This window comes from Tenrec ecaudatus, unplaced genomic scaffold (genome assembly GCF_050624435.1).
Source record: "Tenrec ecaudatus isolate mTenEca1 unplaced genomic scaffold, mTenEca1.hap1 Scaffold_547, whole genome shotgun sequence".
Lineage (NCBI taxonomy): Eukaryota > Metazoa > Chordata > Mammalia > Afrosoricida > Tenrecidae > Tenrec > Tenrec ecaudatus.
In genome coordinates, this window is record NW_027459458.1 from 1709933 (window position 1) to 1729634 (window position 19702).

General features: G+C 39.3%; 1 protein-coding gene across 4 annotated transcripts in view; it reads right to left on the reverse strand.

The window, feature by feature from the left end:
- The window catches only part of LOC142436710 (thyrotropin-releasing hormone-degrading ectoenzyme-like), a 323943-nt gene that overhangs the window by 155144 nt on the left and 149097 nt on the right, over window positions 1-19702 (reverse strand). The window contains exon 3 of one of the 4 annotated variants that reach the window (XM_075540188.1): window positions 12858-14624. The exons of the other annotated variants lie outside the window; for them this stretch is intronic. The gene's annotated coding sequence lies outside the window, so the exon portion shown is untranslated. Of the gene's footprint in view, window positions 1-12857; window positions 14625-19702 lie in introns of those variants that run through there. 4 annotated transcript variants of the gene reach the window in all.

The following is a 19702-nucleotide window of genomic DNA, read 5'->3' on the forward strand; positions in this document are numbered from 1 at the left end:
CCTTTCTACAGTCCCTTCCATCCTAGTGTCGCCACGCCTACCGCGGGTGTTGAGGGGTTCGTCTGTCCTAGATTCCCTGTGTTTCCAGATCCCTATTGCACCGCTGTACATCCTCTGGTATAAAAAGGTCCACAAGGTAGAATTGGGGTCGTGATAATTGGGAGGGGAGGAAGCGTTCAGGAACTAGAGGAAGGTTTTGAGTTTTATTGTTGCTATACTGAACCCTGAGTGACTCATCTCCTCCCCCTACCCCTCTGGAAGGGATGTCCAGCTGTCTACAGACGGGCATTGGGTCCCTATCACGCACTCCCCCTCTTTCACAGTGATGTGATTCTCACCACCAAGCACACAGCCTAAGCAAATAAAAGGTGTTGAATGGACCATGTAGCAGACACCAAGGAACAAAAACAATCATTGTGTGATCACCTTCCTCACATAATCGCTGAAGATGAAAGTGTGCATAAGCAAATGTGGTGAAGAAGGCTGATGGTGCCCGGCTACTGAGAAATACAGAGTCTGGGGACTTAAAGGCTTGAAAGCAAACAAGCGGCCATCTAGCCCAGAAGCAACAAAGCCCACATGGATGCAGCACACCAACATAGGTGATCGTGAAGGGCAGAGGAGACCAGGTCTCAAGCAACAAAGGCACCAGTTTTGGTTTTTTTTTTACTGATTTTAATTAATCTGAATAGGTCATCTTATGCCTATACCACCTAATGATGATGTGGTAAGTGACTAAATCATAGGGTTAGGCAAAGCACAGGATGATGGCTGAGGAAGAGACCATCATCTTATAACACAGCCTCTCCTCTCCAAGGACAAACAGAGTTACCCGACACCTCCACCCTTATCAAGTCAGGTCAGCTCTCCAACATGAATCAACTGCCTTCTAGCATAGGAAGTAATGGTGGAAACTGCATGTTCTACTGAGAGGAAGTCAGTGGGACTATTTCATAAGAAGTAAAAGTTTGCAATAATTGAAATGAAATGATCAGTAAACAGAGAAATTTTAAAAAGCAGTAGGTATAAAATAACTCAGTCAAAAAGATAAATGTAATCAGTTTAACCTTTATTCAAACCCAATACCAGTGACTTTACCCATGAATGATACATCGGAAGGTGAAGGAATCTTTGGATTATAGAAAAAGATGTTCCCCATCTCTGGCCAATAATATCAACGATAAGCTCATTTTTCACCTCTGAATAGGCTAGCATCCTCATCTTCCATCATTCCAGTGCTCTTTGTAAATATCCAGTTCATTTTCACTGACCTATTCCTACTCTTTTAACTAAAATTGAGGAGACCTTTTAAGTCCCATGGTTTATTAAAAGGTAGAATAGGTAATGACGCATGTAGTTTTACAATTTGTGTTTTTTCAGTGACGCTGCATTTAAGGTTCAAGATTTCTTATTAATAATGTTCTTCAATGTTTTGTAAAACAATTTTAAAAACTGTTATTAGTGTGAACTCGATCATTCTTGTCACATGTTCAAACGGTCTGCAGGAGCACTGAACTGTTGAATGTGGCTTTTAGGGCCCAAGTCCATAACTCTGACCTAACTGCTTTTTTCCTGCCTGGGTCTGGGGCAGAAGGTGGAAGAAGGGACTGATAGAATTCATCTGTGAGTAATCGTGAGTAGGATTTATTGGAATACCATCCAGGTAGGATAAAAAAGCTTCTGAGGAGGGATGCGGTTGTCCACAAGAGTCCGGAACAGAGTGAATCCTGTAGACCCCAACACCCCTGTGCACTGAACCTCGTGGTTCCAGAAGATAGTTGTTACTTCAGAAGAGCACAAGGAGAACCAGGAGCCACAATGTGAAACAGAGTGATGGACGGGCAGCCCTCAGAGAAAGTAAAGCTGAATGCTTTTGTAAGACAGACTGCCTTGGGGAGTGGAGTGCCTCTGGCCACTTAATTGGAAAAGCAGGCCTTTCATCACCACAAAAGTAGAGCCAAGTGCCTTTGTGCTGAGGCTTACTAGAGTGAGGTGCCTGGGACACTCAATTCAGGGAGCTGGGCTTGCTGACCCACAGACCTTGAGCTGAGGCTTACAGGGGAGTGGCATGACCTTTGCACATTATTAGCAGTCCTGAAAAAAATTTCCAACACGTCACGATGAGAAAAGTACATCACTTGTGTTATAACTTTTTTAACTTCTTCAATAAGCCTTGTAATCATTAAAATTGTATGTGAGATTGCTGTGTAGCAACTGTAATTACTATTAGAACCTAAATGTAAAAGTAGGTAGCGTTTGAGACAACTGACTACCAATCCTTCGCTTAAAAATTTGACTTCTGTCTGTATAAGGATGGACTGAAGGTTCTGGAGCATCCCAATTTGGTTTCAACCCTTATGAGTTTTCTTTGAGCATGACCTTACGTGGCTTAATCTTGTAAAGGCATAGTTCTCATACGTTAAATGTGGATAATATCAATGTCAGGATTAGATGAGATAGTGGATGCAAAATGCTTAGTAACTACTTCATATTCGAGAGCAAATTGTATCACCCCACAATCCATGTTGCAGTCCCATCTCATGGAATTTGTGAATGTGACTCAGCTCCAAAAGAGGATTGTCTTTTGTTATGTTAATAAGATGTCAGCTAGGTCCTAATGGCAATGCTAGGAAACTAAGGCACTTTATATAGAGCAAGTTTTCAGTGAGTTTCAGCCGCGGGTGATGTATCATTTGTATAGATATGTGTTAATATCCTTGTGAGAAATTTAAAAGGTAAAAAGTGTTACAGCAGTCTGCTTTCAAAAAGGATGATCATTTCAAAAGCCAGAAATCACTTAAAAATAAAATAATAGAATTATTCCTCTGATTTTAAACCAAGTGAAACAGAGTATATAACATTAACCATAATGTAAAAGAATGAAAATATGTGAATAGGACTTTCTTAAAATACTTTATAATAATGACTTGCTAAACAACAAACTGGTGGTATAGTGATTATGTATTGGGCTTCTAGGTGCAAGGTCAGCAGTTTGAAACCACTAAGTGCTCTGAGGGAGAAAGATGAGACTTTCGACGCTAGTAAAGGTTTAGTCTCAGAACCCAGAAGGAGAGTTCTAGCCTGTCCTATAAGTCTCTATGAGTCAGAAATAATTCTACACCAGTGAGTTTGGCTTGGTTTTTATAATTAACAACGGCGTCCATATAGAACACAGGTCTAGTCAAGAATACATGGGGCTATCTATAATCACAGTCTCAATTTAATCTGACAGGTTTTGTTTTGGGGGTTTTTATTTAATCTCATTTGTACAGGACATATAATTCATGGGAAAAGATAGTGCAGTGCATTAGAATAATTTTCTAATTGAAAATCGCTTCCTTCAAGCAAAGTAATAAAATATTCTAGACAAGAAGATAGGAGAGTTGTGTGACTTGGCAGCAAAGTGTCTTAGTAGTTATAACTTCCTTGAGGAAAAAAAATCTCAAAGCGAATTGCACATAATGCACGCTGCAGCACAAATGTGAAATTTAACAAAATATATGTCATTTAAATCCAGTCTTATATGAATTCCCTTAAAATCTTCTCTATAAACTTGGTATACAGCTTAGTTAAGCAGCTTACCAATGCATGCTAAACCCTAAGGGATTTTTGCCACTATCCTCCCCAAAGTTCTATCTCTTCCAAAGTTTGGAGTCACTGCATTATCTGTCAATAGAAGCTTCCCCACCACACAGCTCGCAACTGTCTCACTGCCAACTGCGTCAATTTCCATCTCACCGTGACCTGAAGGTGTGCATGCCAAACACTGACTTAAACTGAAAATTTTACTCCCAAAGTGTAAAATATGATTTGGTTATACCGTGATATTAAATAAATTTTCAAGTTGTAGAGAATGTATTTATCCTTTCAGCAAAATAATTCTTCATACCAATAGCAGTTAATACCACTGTCTAGTTTTCTCCATTGCCATGAGAAAAAAACTCTCCCAAATCAACAAGTGACTTTAATGTTAATAGAACATCAACTATGTGTCCTATCAGTGGATTTTCACTGTAAAAATATTTATTTCTATTAATACACAAGAAAACACACTAATCTGATTTAACTGAAGTATTCACAAATCTATATAGGTATTTAATGTACATTCATCAAAAAGTCATTTTGATACAAATAGCTTCATACCTGTCTGTCAATAATCTGGACAAAAATTAATATGACATAGAGTAAGATCCCCATTTATTAGATTAAGAAACTAAGGTCCATAGAGATTTTTGCCCAAGATTAAACAGTGAGTTAGTGGCAGTGTGGGAAATTAAATCTAGAATCATTGCACCAACTTTTTCCCTTGATAGCCTATTCATCTACATTTTAAAATAGACGACAGACAATTGAGATACCGAGGCAATAAAGAATCTAGAAATTTGTCACTCATCTGTCTTTGAGAGTTTACATTTTTCTAAAAAAAGTAGTCTTCGTAACAAGTCATCAAAATAACTACACTTTAATAAAGTATCAGAAGAAAAGAGTGGTTTTAATTAAACTTGTGCAGAAATCTTCTAAAATCTTGTGGAAGTAAGTTATGTTTGCAGTTTAAATGTCTCATCAATTACAAAGTGGGTTTCATGTGAACTTTCTGCATCCAAATTTGAGTGTTTACCAAGAGCTATAGGGTTGATCAGGATAAAAAACTCTTTCTTGGTGAAAAATGTTATTGCAACATTGACAGTTATGTTACTGTAATAAATAAATCATCTAAATATTCTGTATGGTTATAAGAAGCACAGAAATATTTTTAAATTATTAAACAAAAATAGTTAAGTTCAAGCTTGTATTATTCAGAAATTGATAACATTTGCTGTCCAAAATGGCTTATATTTTTCACAGTAAGATTTAGGAATGCTTCTCTTGTGAATTAAATGTCATGATCTAATTTTGGGGGGAAACCTTTCTAAATTATTTTGTAAAGATTTTTTTCACTATGATTTTTGGTAATGCCCAGAGGATTTGGGGGTTTTGTGTTTTGTTTTTTTCTATTAACCTGTAAATACTCGAGTGGACTAGAGAAAATGTTTTTGATAACATTAAACATATAGTATTTTAATATTCATCTGCTGACGATGGGTAGAGTAAGGGCAGTTCAACCTCCCCTCCTCTCCACATTAAACACATAAGGACTACTTTCATTCATTTTCTATATTGGGACTTAAAAAAAGATTTTTTAAATGGATTCTGTTGATTAAAATTAATGGACAATGTATTCAAATTTTAAAAGTAGTAAAAAATAATAGGGAGGAAAGTTAATTTACAATAAACACTGGCATTTCAATAATTCATTTACCAAATCCATGTTGAGTCAGCATTTATTATAAACCAAACACTGTTGTAACAGAGACTACCATGCATGGTTAATCCAGTAAAAATCCCTCTCCCGGCAAACCTTACACATGTAATAAACTGTTGCTGTGGTGAGCTGCCACCAAGTCCGTTTCAAACAGAACCACCTTATGCACAGGACAGAACTCTACCCAGAGCTGTGCCACCCCCATTGCTGCAGCCACTGTGTCGTTTCTTCACCTCCAGGTTATTTCTCGATTCCCGGCCGCTCCCCTTCACCAAGCTGGATGCCCTTCTCCAGGGACTGCTCTCTCCTGACAGCTTCAAGTGATCTAAGACGGAATCTGGCTAGCCTTGCTTCCAAAGGCACGCTTCCCATGCTTCTTCTGAGACGGGTCTGTTTGTCCCTGAATCAGTACACGTTACTTTCAATATTCTTTGGCAGCACAATTCCAACGTGCCAGTTTCTCTTCGATCTTCCTTAATCAATTTCCAACTCTCCCCTGCATACGAAGCAACTGAAAATACCACATTTGAGGTCAGGATGACCAGAGTCCTCCCAGTAACATCCTTGCTTTTCAATAATCTAAAGAGGTCTTGTGCAGCAGATTTGCCCAATACAATGGGTCTTGATCTGCTCACGGCTGCTTCCATGATCACTGATTGCAGATCCAGGAAGGACAAATCCTTAACAGCTACAATCTTTTGCCATTTTTAGTGATGCTATCTGTTGGTCTAGCTATAAGGGTTTGGATCTTTCTTGACATTGAATCATAATCCATACTGAAAGCTACAATGCTTGATCTTGATCAACAAGTTCGCCAAGTTCTCATTTTCAGCAAGCAAGGTGTGTCATCTGCATATTGCAGGTTGTTAATAACCCTTTTTTCCAATCTTGATGCCACATTCTTCTTCATATAAGCAGTTTCTCTATTTTTTCAACATATAGCTTGAATAATTATCGTGACGTACACCTTTTCTGATTTTAAACCATACAGTAGTCCCGTGTTCAATTCACACAACTGCCTCTTGATGCATGTATACATTCCTAGTGAGCACAATGAAGTGTTCGGGAATTCCCATTTTCCTCAAAGTTATACACGGTATTCTATGATCTACACAATTGAATGCCTTGTCAAATCAATACAACACAAGTTTTATTGATACTAGAATCATTCTAGTATTCTCTGCTTTAGTTGACATAGGAAAAATTTAAAGAATTGCGGTTTTACACAATCTTTTTAAAGACCCTTCATATAAATAAAATGGCATATAATTCAGTGAAACTCAAAACCAAACTCACTGCCATTGAGTCAGTTCTGTCTCATAGTGAACCTATAGCCCAGTGTAGAACTGCCTCTGTGAGTTTCCAAAACTTTTAACAGGAGTCGAAAACCTCATATCTCTCCCACAAAACGGCTGGTGGTTTCCAACCGCTAACCTTGCAATTAGCAGTCCAATGCTTAACCACTACTCCATGTAATTCAAGAGCACAGAATAACGAATACTGCATAGAAAACCAGTATAAAACTCAAAACTCACTGCCATCAAGTTGATGTCAACTCAAAACAACCGCAGGTGACAGGGAAGAACTACAGCTGCGGGTTTCTGAGACTGTAACTCTTTACAAGAGTCAAAAGCCCTGACTTTCTCCCGAGGAGCTGCTGGTGGTTTCAAACTGCTAACTTTGCAGTAAGCAGCCCAACTCAGAACTACTATGCTACCAGGGCTCCTCTGAAAAACTATATAGGACAAGGCAATAGAGTCTAAGTTTAGCTGTATTTGATAAGTAATCAGGGAAGATTGGTTATAGGAAGGTCCCTTTTAGGAAGTGTTATTTGAGTATATTACCAAAATAAATCTCTAATGAAAAAGTACTTCAGATCGAGGGAAAGAGAACAAAAAGCTTCGGAGAAGGAACTGAGACTGGTGTCATATTATGTTATAATACGGTGGCTGTGTATTTTTCTGATGCTGTAAGTTGTGCCATTAGCATTGCAGATAGCAGCAAGGTCACCAGAGACTTAAGCAGACCTTTCAAACTGTGTTAGACAGGGTTCGCTAGAAAAAAACAAAACCAGGACACTTATGATTTGAAAGCTAGATACAGCACAAAGGAATATAACAGCTAATTAGTCTGTGCAGCAGTATAGAGGGCTCAGTTCAACTCACTTCCATGGAATAGTTAATATACTGGAAGTCCTCCAACTCATGAGCACTGCTCAGTCCAAGGTTAAGGAACAGACAGCTGATCAGGCAGAAAACAGCAGGACGGGTCACCAATAGTCAGCAGCTCAGGAGCTTAGAGAAGCAGGCCCAGATGGGACATCAAACTCAAGCAGTGCAAGACACAGGATCCAACAGCCTCAAGCTCAAGCCCTGTATACACCAGCTCCGTGGTGAAGCAGGTCTTGCAGGAACTTCAAGTTCTAGCTACAAGATCCACAGGTTGGCTGTCCCACAGGTAGTGTAGCTCACAAGTTGAGAGCTAGCTAAAGCAGCCTTATGCTGGTCCAATCACCAGAGAGCAAGAGAGAGGGGCCAGGGTTTGGCGAGCCATTTATCTATTTGCCCTCCAAACAAACTGCAACTTTATTAATCCCACATGTTCTCATTGGCCATGTTGACACAATACCTAACTATCACACAAACTAAGATAAATTAGGGAAAAAGTCTGGTGAGCTAACTCCATATATTAGCCATTGAAAACACTATGGGTCACAACACAATATTTTCTGATATACTGCCAGAACTTTACCTCCCTGCATGTAGACTAGAAAACACTACATAATGGCCACAAATGATGGAATCAACCATACCAACAATAATGACTATGATGAAAGACCAGGCAAAGGAGTCAAAGACAAAAGCCAGAGGAGTGATTACAGTGCGACATCACATAATCTCACCTGGGTGAAATGGGAAGTTGAAAGTGATGTCTTCATAATCTATTACCTAGACTACTAATAAAGTTCTAGTGAATATATGTGTATGGATATTCAAGACCATGAAAATCCTCACAACTGAGTTCATTGAAAGCATCGTGATAAACGGAGAAAAGATTGGCATTGTCAAGCGTTCCATTTGACTTAAATGCACATCTATGTATGTTGACGGAGCAGCACTCAACATGCTCCGTGATGCACTGCGCTGGTACCTCTGTTGCGCGGGAGTTCTTTAGAGTGTTGAAGAACAAATAAGTCACTTTCAAGGCTAATCTGCACCTGACCCGAGCTATGGTATTTGCAATTACCTCATATGCGTATAATATTTGGACATTAAATAAGGAAGATTGGAGAACCAATGCATTTGAATTAAGGTGGCAGCAAAGAATATTGAAAATATCATGGACTACCAAATAAGCCAACAAATTTTGAAAGAAATACAGCCAGAATGCTCCTCAGAAGCAAATGGTTAGACTTCGTCTCATATACTCTGGACATGTTATTAGGCGATACCAGTGCCCGAAAGAGGGCATATGCTTGTGACAGCAGAAGATTGTCAATGCGAGGGACTGACACTGTGGTTGCAGCAATATGGACTTGTCAGTACGATGGACTTTGTATTGGACAGGGTTCTCTAGAGAGACAAACCAGATTGCTAGTAATTATATATAAATATATTTATAAAGATAGACATATAATTCAAGAAATGAACCGTTAAATTATATACAGCTATATAATACAAGAAATTAACAGTTAAATTATAAAGCAGTGAGACACTAGCAGTCCTTTAAGGTTTGAGAGCTGCCAGTTGCCAGTCCTCTTCTGTAGAGAGAGCTGGGCTACATATATCCAGGCAGCAAACAGCAAGGCCTGTCCCAAACTGTCATCAACTGTCAGTCCCCCGCTCCAGAGATGAACATTCCAATCGTGTGGGCTTAAAGGGACCTCAACTTACAGCGACACAGTCCACAGGCTAGGCATCCCACAGGTAGTGTACCCCTTTAAACTGAGGCACAGAACAACCAAAGTGAGGGTCACCGAGCCATTTATCCCTCTGCCCTTCAGTTAATCCTACTTGTGTTTATCAGCCAGGCTGGCACAATAAACTATAGCAGACTTGTCGATGCAATGGACTTGATGATGCAATTTGTCGATGCAATGGACTGATACAGTGGATGTAGCAATATGGACTTGCTATGTGATGGACTTGTCGATGCAATGAACTTGTCGATGCGATGGACTTGTCAATGCGATGGACTTGTCAATGAGAGGACTGACACAGTGGTTGCAGCAATATGGACTTGTCGATGCGATGCACTTGTCGATGCGATGCACTTCTCGATGCGATGGACTGACATTGGTTGCAGCAATACGGCTCAAACATAAGGACAAATGTGAGAACGGCACAGGCCTGAAAGTGTTTTGTTCTGTTGAGCGTAGGGTTGCTATGAAGCAGAACCGAATTGAAGGCACTTAAGAACAATAACATACAGACATTCAGATAAATATCTTTAGGTTTTTTCTCGCTCTAGAGCAGTGATTCTCAACCTGTGGGTCGTGACCCCTTTGGGAATTGAACGACCCTTTCACAGGGTTATCCGATTCATAACAGTAGCAAAATTACAGTAATGAAATAGCAATAAAATAATGTTATGGGTAGTGGGTCACCACAACATGAGGAACTGTCTGAAAGAGTCGCAGCATTAGAAAGTTGTGAACCACTGGTATAGGACATGTATCGGGACCACATCATCTGACTTCTAATTCTTTGGATGTGAACCAGAGGTCTATTGTATTGCTTGTTGCTCTTAAGACTCATCTGCTTCCAATAGATGTCAGCAGTCTGTTTGACCTGCCAATCTTAGGTTCATCAACCCTGTAGCTTCATGAGTAAAGAGAAGCCGCCATACTGACTTTTCACCCATGACTTGGGAATTCCAAGCCTCTCAACTATGTACCTAAGGTACACCTGACCCAAGCCCTGGTAATTTTAATTACCTCATATGCACTGTTGGGCAGTGAATAAGAAGATTAAGGAAGACTTGATGCATTTGAACTATGATGCTGGCTCAGAATACTGAATGTACCATGAACTGCCAAAAGAACCAACAAATCTGTCTTGGAAAAAGTACAGCCAGCAGGCTCCTCAGAGGCAAGGATGGTGAGATTTCTCTCACATAATTTGGACATGTTTTCAGGAGAGACAAGTCCTTGGAGAAGGACATCATGCTTGGTGTAAAGTAGCAAGGCAGAAAGAAAGAGGAAGACCTTCAGCAAGAGGATTGACACAGTGGCTGCATCAATGGGCTTAAGCAGAAGACAATAGGGAGGATGGCGCAGCACCAGGCGGCGGAGCTATGAGCTGGGCCCAACTCGATGGCCCCTAACAGCTAACAGCAACACTATGAATCATTCCCTTAAGATTAAAAAAAAAGTCTCTTTCTTTATTTAGACACATATATAAATTTTACTGCTTTTGCAACTATCTACCTTAACATCTTAAAAATTTTACCAGTCTCAGTACAGATAACTAAATATCACGCCTGAGTGTGTTCACTTAAGAAAGGAGTGCACATTTATTATTTTTACTCCAAACCCTTTTCATTGTCTTCAAAAGAATTTTAGAAACACATGCATGAAAGATACATTGCATATTAAATTTGATTCTACTATATCCTGAAGGGCACAAAAAGACTAATAAATAGAAAACTTTAATATTTTTGTGAAGTTTAAAGTAATATCTTCATTATATTTCTAACACTTCACACATGACATCCACCATAAAGATTCACTTTCTAGGCTCACTATATAAAACAAAAACACAAAATACAACAGCATTATATCAGCCCAAATAAATCAACTGCCATCAAAAAATGAGGATCAGTACATTTTCTTTATTGTGATCATTTATTTGTAGGGTTTTTTAATCTTAAATTTCAAATGACTGATATGTTTGACAACATATATATAAAAGATGACACTGGGTACAGATCCTCAATTTTTATATCCTCTAGCTTTGAAAAATAGAATTCATTCTGAAACATGTTATGTTCTCTCTAAGATTGTTGCATTAAAGACATCCCTTGCCTACTCTGACCTCACTTCACCCGCACTTCGCAGGGGTAAATCCATTGCCATGTGGGGAAGAACTCTATTCTTCCTATGGCCAAGTTCTGAAGCAGGGGCGTTACATGCCTAAGCGTGAGCCTTAGTGAACTTAAACTTTTAAGAAAGATTGAACCAATAAAAATAAAAATAGACAGCACATATTATAAAGTCTCCGGGTAGCTCAAATAGTTAAAATCTTGAGTGCTAGCCAAAAGGCTGCTGGTTAGAACCCACCCAAAGCTATTTTGGAAGAGAAACCTAGCACTCTCGTTCTGAACTCTTAAATATCTTAAAAAATTTAAAAGGGTTTTTAACTCTGAAAATATGCAGTAGCCATGCACCAAAACTGTCTTGATAGCAACTAACAATAAAAATACTGTATTAGTTCGGGTAGACTAGAGAAACATATTCACAAACATGTATATGTATATAAGAGACAGGTTTCTGTACAAGAGCAATTGAACATGGAGAAAACATCCCAGCCCAGTCCAGATCAAGTCCGTAGTCTGATATAAGCCCATATGTCTGATATCAATCTATAAAGTCCTCTTCAGAATCACGAAACACATGCAATGAAGCCAAATGCAGGATGATCACAAGCCAGTGGGTAGAAAGTCTCCGGGTCCAGTGGCGTTGTAAGCATCTCAGCGCTGGCAGGGGTTTCTCTGTGGCTTCTCCAGCTTCCGAGGTCTGGTTGTGTCCATGTAACTTGTCTTCTGCAATGTCTCCCAGGGAATGGGAGAGAGAGAGGTGTCTTCCAGCTCTCCAAGGAGGAAGTACCAGATTTCCCAGAATTCTCAGGAGAAGCCCATGCCCACACAGAAGTCTCATTGGCTATCTCCAGATTGACAACCTAGACTTAACCCGTACACTCTCAATCCTTAAATTGACACCAGATTAGGTGACTACCACAAACACATATTAAAATACTTACAACCTACAAAAAGAAAATCAAAAACCAAACTCACTGCAATTGAGTCACTTCTGACTCACGGCAACTCTGTAAGACAGGGTAGCACTGCCCCTGTGAGTCTCCGGGTCTGTAACTCTTCATGGGAGTAGAAAGCCTCATCTCCCTCTCCAGGAGGGGCTGGTAGTTTTCAACTACCCAACGTGTAATCACTACACCACAGGGCTCCTTGAAACATACCATGGACACAGTAAATCTGTTAACTTGGAAACATTCCCATTTATAGATTTAAATATCTGAATGCCAGAGATCTCACAGACACTGAGTAGCAGACCTGAAATTTAAATCCAGTTCCCTGAGTCAGCAGTATAGAATCAGTCATTATGCTTTACTACCGCTCTTCTTAATTTTCAGCATTATTCAAAGTGGTGAGAAAAATGGGTTTATCGATCCTGAAGTTTCCAGATATTATTCATTCCAGGTGAGAATGTTAAATAAATTAGACAAAAGTATCAACATAAGTCTTTAGATGAATATGCAATATTGATTTTTAATATACTGTACATAAATATGTTTAATATGGTACATACAAATAAATTAATTTACCCATACATATAATTTAAACTTTTCAAAAGTTATATAGAAACAAATATAGTCATTTATCATATACAAATAATATAGCATATGATTATAATTTTGATACATATGTATACTCAATTAATGTGGGTACCATTATATATATTTATAGACAAATTGATTATCTTAATAAAAACTAAATGTACCAGTTATTTTTAATGTGACAGTTGAGTTTTATTTTTAAGCATATATAGAAATGTAGAAAGAAAATACATCCCTGATTATAACCTCTTAGTTTAAAGAAACTATAGGTTTTTGTGTTGTTGAATGAAGGAGGCAATCAAGTAGAGTCCGTGGCCAAATCCACATGCCTACCTGTTTTTGTGTAAAATTTTACTGGGACGCCTATCCTCATTCACTTATAAATTATTTATGGCTGCTTTCTTGCCACCTCTACGAAGTTGAGTAGTTGTCGATGTCATGTTATGGCTCCCAAACTGTAAAATATTTATCTAGTGTCTGATCTGTTACAGTGAATGTCCTCTAATCACTATCATATTGATTTTGGAGATTTATTTCCTTGATTGAAATTTATTCTTATAAATTGTCTCAATACAGATGCCAGGAAAGGGTAAGGTAGTTTAACAGATATTAAGATGATAACCCAATTAAATCTCTTAAATGATTAAATAATTAATATAAAGTGAAACTGTGAAAGGGAAGCCTTATACACTTTATGGCTGTCATATCTACATTTGGGCCATATAGTCTTTGACAATCCCTCAAATCTCAGCAAGTAGCACTGAATGTGACCCAAGTCCATGCATAAGTATAGAAGTATAACCAAACTTCTGCTACAGCTACAGAGTGTTGGTTTCGTCCACTGGAGAAGTTTGGCTCACCAGGATTCATACCACTCACTATCTAGTTTTATTAATATTAATAAAAACTTGCAGGGTCTATCTAAATGTACTTAAGCTAAATGATCCTAAACATTATAAACCTACCAATTATTTTACAGTCAAGTGAATGTTTTTCCAGTCTGTAAAATAGAAGAAAATGCTAAACAATTTAAAAGCTAAAAAACATGCTATTCTATCTTATTGAAGAGATACTTTAGGTCATTCATGAATTATTTCTCATAAGGAGACTAAACCCATAGGAGAAAATAAAGCCAATAAAGAATAAATCTAAACTATAAACCATTAAAATTCCTCCAGTTGAAAAATGGCATTTGGAACTCACTCCTTCTTTCAAAATTAGACTCCCTAAAGCTTTAGAGATGCCCCAGGGGCATCATTTACGACTGCCATATTGGATCCGCTCTGCTTATGTATGGCAACCTCCCATGCAGGCCACCTCTCTTTTTTACACTTCAGTCTGTTTTACATTTACATGTGCTGCAGCTGCATCACAGTTCTCAAAGATCGTGAAAGAGGTTGTAAGGCTAAAACTGACGTAGTAATATATTTTCCATTTGAAAATCATAATGTTTCAATCTCAATCTCAGATACTGCAGTGGTACAGTCAATCAAGTAAAAATGTAGTTTGCAAAAATCTTATTTTATAAATATAATTCACTCCAATATGGATTTCAACTCAATCTGAAAAAAGAAACAAAAACCCCAAGTGCTTAAAATTGGATCAATACATAACATCATGTGAAACAGAGAGAAGATTGAAGTGCTCAAGAACAGAATGCTCCTCAGCAGCGAAGATGGTGAGACATCTCACATACTCTGGACATGTTACCTGGAGAGACTGGCCCCTGGAAAAGGGCTTCATGTTTGCTAAAGAAGAAGGAAGCACAAAAATATTACTACCCTCATCAAGATGGATTGACCCTGGCTTCAACATTAAGCTCAAGATAACAAAAACTGATAGGAGGATGTAGCTAGGCAGTGTTTCCTTCTGCTCTCTCTATAAAGAAAGTTATGCGTCTGGGTTGTATCCTCTTACCATACTTGTTTAATATATATGCTGTGAAAATCATGAGAGGCTGGCTTATAAGGAGAAGAATGTGGCATGAGAATTGGAGGAAGGCTTATTAACCCCTGCGATAAGTAGAGGAAGGCTTCGAGCACCTGCAACATGCAGATGGCACAACCTAGATTGCTGGAAATGAGGAGGACTTGAAGTATTTGCTGTTGATGATCAAGAACTGCAGTCTATGGTATGGATTACAACTCAATGTCAAGAAGACCAAGATCCTGACAACTGAACTGACAGGTATCAACATGGTAAATGTAGAAACTGAAGTTGCCAAGGATTCCATCTTGCTTGGATCCACAATCGCTACTCATGGAAGCAACTGATGCATTGCATTTGGTAAATCTGCTGCACGAGACCTCTTTAGAGTCTTGAAAAGCGGGGTGTTACCTTGAGGACTAAAGTGTGCCTGACCCATGCAATGGTATTTTTAATTGCCTCATATGCATGTGAAAGTTGGATATGCAATAAGGAAGGCCAAAAAAGAATTGATCCATTTGAACTGTGGTGCTGGTCAAGAATATTGAAAGTACTTGGACTGCCCAAAGGAGAAATAAATATCTGTTGAGGAAGAAATATGGCCAAGAGTGGTCCTTAGAGGCAAGGAAGAAGAGACTTCATCTTACATATTTGTACATATTATCAAAAGAAACAAGTCCCTTGAGAATGACACCAAACTTGGTTAAGTGGAGGAGCATCAATATAAAAGGAAAGTCTTTAGGGAGATGGACGGACACTGTGGCTGAAACAATGGGCTCAAGGGTAGGAACTATTGTGCAGATGGCACAGGGCCGTGCGGTGTAGCATTCTGATGTGTATAGTGGTCACTATGGGTGGTCACTGACTCCATGTACCTAACAGCATACTTGCACTCTCTCTGAGTTAGTGTCAACTTAATGACTCCTAATGATGACAGCATCGATCACTATTTAGAAGACTGTACCTTTGTTATTAACTGGAAAAATATTTCAATTTATTTTTCTTGTGATAATTTCCTCATATCCATCCCAGTTTAATTTTAATATGGTTTGAGAGACAATCCCCTCTGAGATTACAAAAAATAAAAAGTAAACAAAGTATACCTCACTCAGGTGAGAGAGGGACATCTGCTTTTCGCTCCACAAGATTGGGAGTGAATATTCCATGGTTTACAACAAAGATCTTTGTTACTCTTCTTTATTGTATCAGATCAGACAGCCTAAATGCTGAAGGTAAAGGAAAGCCATGATCATGGTCATTCGAAGCCCCTAAACCGCAGAAAGGATCATCAATCAACAAGTAGTCCCTGTCTTTTTTCTGAGAAGCTCAGAACTGGATAAAGAATGCTTAAAATAACACTGGGAAAAGGGAGACAAAAAATATATTTTGACTATTTCTCTCTTAGAGAGCTTTCTGCCTTTATTGGCTTTTAGAAGGGTAACCTTAATTTACATAACGACCCCTCAGTCTCAGTTTCTTGTAATGAAGCTATTTTGAAAAACCTACTGATCTCAATATAAGCTATTTTAGCTCTCAAGTTTATAGGAATGGTCACCTTTCTTTTCAAATTGCCTGATTGGCAGTGCTTCTGTCAGCAGTACTCCCCAGCCTAGACTTTAATGAAATGTTGCGCTTGTCCTCTGAGGCTTAGGATAGCTATTTGGTTATAATTAACTCCGGATTGACCAAAGGCCAGTGAAAGAACAATTTACTCTAAGAAAAGATTATTACAACCATTATTTTGTTCCAAGTACAGCTGCTCTGTTTGGACAAAACTGAAAATACAAATGACTTATCCCACTATGTTAATTTCAAACAACCACGAGGGAATAAGGAAGCATGAAAAGATTGCGCCCCTTCACTGTAGCTATGCAGAAGTGTAAGCTACAAGGGAAAGAAGAAAGAGCATCGTTTTTCAAACTAGTTGCCACCAAATTACACTAAAAAGCAGTTCAGAGAAAGAGGCACCCAACTTCCTTTTTTCCAGATGTAATGCAGCAAACTGTGGTGGGTCTCCTCTCAAAATCCATCCAAAATAAGTTCACTCTGTCAACCTCTACTGCTAGCACTCTTGTAGAAAATTCCATTCTTTCTCAGATTAATGCAGGAGCCTCTCAGCTTCTGCCCTTGATTCTCCTCTATCCCCCAAAGCCATATTATATGAAGCAGCTAAAAACTGAAACTCACTGCTATTGAGTCTATGCTGATTCACAATGACCCTAGAAAACACAGTAGAACTGCCCCTGCGAGTTTCTGAGACTGGACCTATTTATGGGAGTAGAAAGCCCTATATTTTTCAAACCAAGTTTCTAGTGGTTTTGAACTGCTGACCTAGCAATTAGGCAGCCCAATGCGTAACAACCATGCTATCAGGGTTATTTAAGTGACCACTTAATATTAACTCAAAGCAGAGTTCAATTGCTCCTCTGCTCAAAATGAAAGTGAGCCTTTCATTAACCATGGAAGATCTTTGATTGTCAGCAACAGTTAGTTTACAAATCCTACTCTCAGGTCCATGCAGTCTGACCCGGTCCCCCGACTTTTCTCCAAGGAGTCAGACAATGTTCTCCTTCAGGCTTCTCTCAGGTGCCATTGAGTCCATGTCAATTCACAGTAATGCCATGTGACCAAGTAAAATTACCCTATAGAGCAGCGGTTCTCAACACATTTCCAATGGTCTTAGGAACCGAGACCCTTCTCTATCTGTCTCCAGGCAGGTCCGCCCACATGCAGATACACCCACATACAAGTACTGGGCATGAAGACTGTTACCCATGCTACACCATGCTTCAAGACCAAATTTCTTTTATTTGTCATTAAAAATAAATGTTTCACAATATATAATTACTACAGTGATTATCCCTATGATTTAAATATGTTCAATTTGTTTAACAATGAAAATACATCCTGTATATAAGATATTTACATTATGATTCATAACAGTATCAAAATTACAGTTATGAAGTAGCAACAAAAATAATTTTATGTTTGGGGGTCTGTATCAAACATGAGGACCTGTATTAAAGGGTCATGGCATTAGAAAGATCGAGAACCCCTGCACTAGAATGATCTTAGCTGCAATCAAATGATCTCCAGTTTTTGCTTCTACCGAATGAATGGGTGGGTTCCGTCTGCCAACCAGTTGGTAGGGAGCTGAATAATGAACCATTTCACCATTAGGCCTTTGAGATAGCATCAATGAATATGGTCCTTTGGCCACAATCCTTACATGATGTACTAAAACTGCTGGCCTCTGCGCTGCTGGCTCGAATTCCATTTTGGAGAGAGCTCTCTACTGCACTGACAGTAGATTAGGGGGATGAAGTCTCCACTGCAGCAGAGGGGGTGAACCAAGCCAGCACCCTGTTTCCTTGGGGCTATGGTCTGCTGAAAGATTAAACACCACACCTCAAAATCATTTTCTCTATATAAGAGACACTTCAAAAGCAGGAGCAGAGAGAGAAGTCCCAGGATCACCCATCAGAAGAACAACTACCAAAGGAGTATGTTTGAAATCCCTTTCTAAAGTAGCACAAGCCAAGAGCAAAGACACCAGATACACCAGAAGATATGATGTAGACACCATGGGACTTAGCAAAGAAACCAACCCAACATCAGAGGCTGAAGCAGAGAGATCATGAGAGAGAGAGCAGACACTGAGACTGCGAGGCAGAGCAGCAGGTCAGCTTCTTGGCCGCAAGAGCCAGAGGCCAAGAGATCATGTGGCGAGAGGCTGATACTATAGAGAGAGCTGGCTATTGGCTATGAAGATGCTGCTGTGGACCAATGACCATAACTGTATTGTTTGCTGATCCTGACTTGGGATTACCTCCCAATTCCCCTAATACACAATTGTGGGTCCTATGTGTGACTTCTGGCTCAGCATGAAACGCAGCATGAACGTAGAGTGTCATGGCAGGAATGGTCCGTGTCAGCATAGGATAGAGAAGGACGGAAGGTCGAGGCATGGCTGACGTCTGCCTCATGTCAACAGGCAGGCCAGGGGTCAGGTGGGACCTCCTCCATGCCTTTTGAGCAGCTTTCTCTCCTGACCACACACCTTGTTTAAAACTACAGCCCGACCTGCCAACATTTTATTTTTCGTATATAAGTTATCACTTTCTAACATCATAAATGTTTTGTTTTCGACCTGTCTTTTCCCATTAAAAAGTATGCTCCAGGAGAACAGGAATATCTGTTTCATTAACTGCTGATTTTCCACCAGTTGGCAGAATAGTATCTAGTAAACAGCCAATAAACATATGTCAAATCCATTAATTAATGTGGTTCTAATGCCCAAGAAAAGCGAGATTCTGCATTTTCAGAAGAAAAAAGCATTTCATGCAAAACCACCCTTCTTAACAGTTCCACCCTCACACTGCTCTGATGGTAAACAAAGCTCAATGCACTTGCCCCCAGTCTTCACAGCAAACTCTACTTGGGGGCCCTAATGGCAGGGCTGTTGCAAATAGAGATACCACATCTTTAGTCTCGTTGACATCTTATTTACCGAAAAGGCACAGCTTTGGCAATTATGAGGAAAACCGTCATCATTTTCTCAAACAAGATGAACCACGAGAACTAGATGGTAGCCAGCTACCATTACTGAACATCTTGACCAAAGCTTCTGTGGAATAACTGGACCAAACGGGAGAAAAGTGTGTACCAGCGTTTCAAATGCTCATAGGCTTCACACTACCTGGAGCCCTTGAAACTGCATGAGATCAAGCTGACCAAAGCAACATGAAATATTAACTAGAAACCTCAGGGGCAAAAAGTTCAAGTTCCTGGAGGGGAATGACTCGGCAAAGGAGAATGAGGAAGGTTGCAGACCTGGGGTATGTACTCACTAGCATTGAGGTCAACATGGGGAATTGGTATATACTTTCAACAACAGTAA